The sequence below is a fragment of the Haplochromis burtoni genome, unplaced genomic scaffold, assembly GCF_018398535.1.
Source record: "Haplochromis burtoni strain Fernald_Lab_line unplaced genomic scaffold, NCSU_Asbu1 Contig_98, whole genome shotgun sequence".
In the NCBI taxonomy this organism is placed as follows: domain Eukaryota; kingdom Metazoa; phylum Chordata; class Actinopteri; order Cichliformes; family Cichlidae; genus Haplochromis; species Haplochromis burtoni.
The window spans coordinates 1426630-1429063 of NW_024582459.1; the positions used below are offsets into that span (position 1 = coordinate 1426630).

The following is a 2434-nucleotide window of genomic DNA, read 5'->3' on the forward strand; positions in this document are numbered from 1 at the left end:
TAGTCGGCTTTATCCTCACCTGTCCTGAAACTGTTTCAATGGTTTTAAGTTTTGAGCAAAGCAACTTTATTTTTACTGCATGCTTTGAAGAAAAAAAAAACCCAGAAAAATAAAAATGCAAAGTTATTCACAGACATTTATGCATCTTTTTATAAAACACTATGGAGCTTCAAAGAAAAATAAATAAATAAAGTATATAGGTTTGGCTAGTTTCATGTGCTGCACTGCACATGAAACTAGCCAAACCTATATACTGGTGATTAGGTGAAACAGGTCATGATCAGGGTACTCATGACCTATTTAAATTAAAACACAGGTGCAATCACTCTCCAGTGGTTCGTCCTTCAGTTCCTGGAAACTGTATTTGCCGCTATGCAATATACACCATGATCTTTTATTGCCTGACAGCTGCAGTTATATGAACTAGCAGGACTTTCATAGCTATCATATTTTCATTGTTTTATTTTTGACTCATTTTTACATGAAGCACACGCTCAGTAAGAAATCAAGGTCAAACACTTAGGAGGCCAGAAAGTCACCGCTTTCAGTGTCAGAGCTGCTAATGTTAATGTATGGTTAAAATCCAGTGAGTAGAACAGGCACAACTTCCTTTGATGGCTGTCTATGGCTCACAGAGGCTCTGGTAACTTACACTTGGCCGTGCTCTTGAAAATGTATCCGAACTGAATGATACACATGAACCAAGGCTTAAACCTTGGTCTGCAAGCACTCCTGTCTGCTTCTGCCTCTTTCTTGCACCACAATACAGAGTGGTATAATGGCTTGCTTGGGGCACAGGGACTGTGGTTTCATGGACTGTGGTTATGAGGGCTACAGAGCATTTCTCACTCAGCATCTGGTCAGTATTTCATGAGCACTGCATGAAACAAAACCAGCCCTCTCCCACTCATTTAAAGCCTGACCTCTCTCTGTGTAAAGCCTCCTCCTTTACTCTCACTCACCAACAGACAGTTTGGACTAAGTAGATATCTGGGGCCCTGGTGCTGAAAATTAACACCCTTAATCTGCTTCAACTGGAAAATACACACATGCACACGCACATACAAACACACACGGGCACACATTTCTTTCTGCAGAATGGCAGCACGGCAGGGAAATTACAACCCTTGCACCAGACAAGTGCTGAAATAAATGTCTGGGTCTTGCAGCAGGTTTGTCTGCTGCACTAGCCACTCTGGTAGAAAACCAAACCACAAACTGGAGGTCCTGATGTATATAAAAAAGGAAACCACGGGTGTATATTTGCTTAAGAAGTATCCTGCTTTGACAAGCACTCATCAAGACAGGCTGTCCTGTCATCCCGTGGGCAGCTTGTATGTAATACGGGTCTAAAATATGCAATACGCAGAAATAGGGTACCATGGCGCGTAAAGATAGCTCCTGGTAGGAAAGCATTTAAAGGAGAACCCATAATTTTATACTATATCATATTATATGGGTTACATATATTGGGCTCAGTTCAATATCTGAGACGAGCTTGCTATATATTGTATTTGTTCTTCTCTCGTTACAAACCACGAGCAGCTAGTGGATAACACCTCTTCTTAACTTGGGTCAGAGTAGGTAATACTCACTTTTGCAGACGTCTACCTCGCTCCATTAAAGCAAGTGCTCCTTGAGTTTAAATGGCGTAGCAAAGCTAACGGTAACTCCAGCTTTTCTGTGAGGACTGGATTTCCATAGGATAGGAAATAACAGCGCACCCTTCCAACCTGTCAGCCCAGACAGGAGCGCGTAAAGGTGGCGCACGCGATCCTAAAAAGATCCGATATGAGGATCAGACAGCAGCCAGCGTGAGCTGTGAGCTGTCAGTGCGGTTTAAGTCACTCTCAGACAGAGAGAAAGAGAGGGAGGAAGTGAGAAACCGAGAGAGAGAAAGAGAGAGAGGAGGAGGCTGGTGTGTGTGGGGGGGTGTGTGCGTAAATGCTGTGTGTGTGCAAGGGTCGGTAGAATATGGAAAATGTTTGTGATTTAGCGTGTGTGTGCCCGGAGTGTGAACTACACACACAAAACACCTACAGGTAGGCCTACATGGCATGCACGTGTACTGCCACTGGTGAAAAGAGCCGAGGCTTAATCTTTTAAAAATTCCACTCCTTCGATTGTGGGACACTGAAAAGTTTGCACGGGGTGCAAAGATGAGATGGAAGGTCGATCCACAAGTAAAATAAACCAATAAATGAATAAAAGCCTTGCAAATTCATCAATTTGCAAACATATTCATAGCTTTTTATTGTAAGAAAAACGATAACCTGTTGGTGGCAACAAAGGAAAGTCAGAGGATCTCATTTAGATGCATCTTGTGCAGACAACTGATAAAGAAAGAGAAACCTGAACTTAATTCAACTTTTTATAGCACATTAGAATCAGCTTTGTCAGCTGGTTGCAAACATTTTTTATGAAGTCCCATTAT

The 2434-nt window shown here is 42.3% G+C and overlaps 1 protein-coding gene across 2 annotated transcripts in view; it reads right to left on the reverse strand.

Moving 5' to 3' along the window:
• Positions 1–1864, reverse strand: part of LOC102299999 (proline-rich protein 5) — a 26365-nt gene extending 24501 nt beyond the window's left edge. For both annotated transcript variants that reach the window (XM_005927212.3, XM_014335149.2), the window contains exon 1: positions 1596–1864. The gene's annotated coding sequence lies outside the window, so the exon portion shown is untranslated. The remainder of the gene's footprint in view (positions 1–1595) is intronic.
• Between the last annotated feature and the right edge of the window lie 570 nt (positions 1865–2434).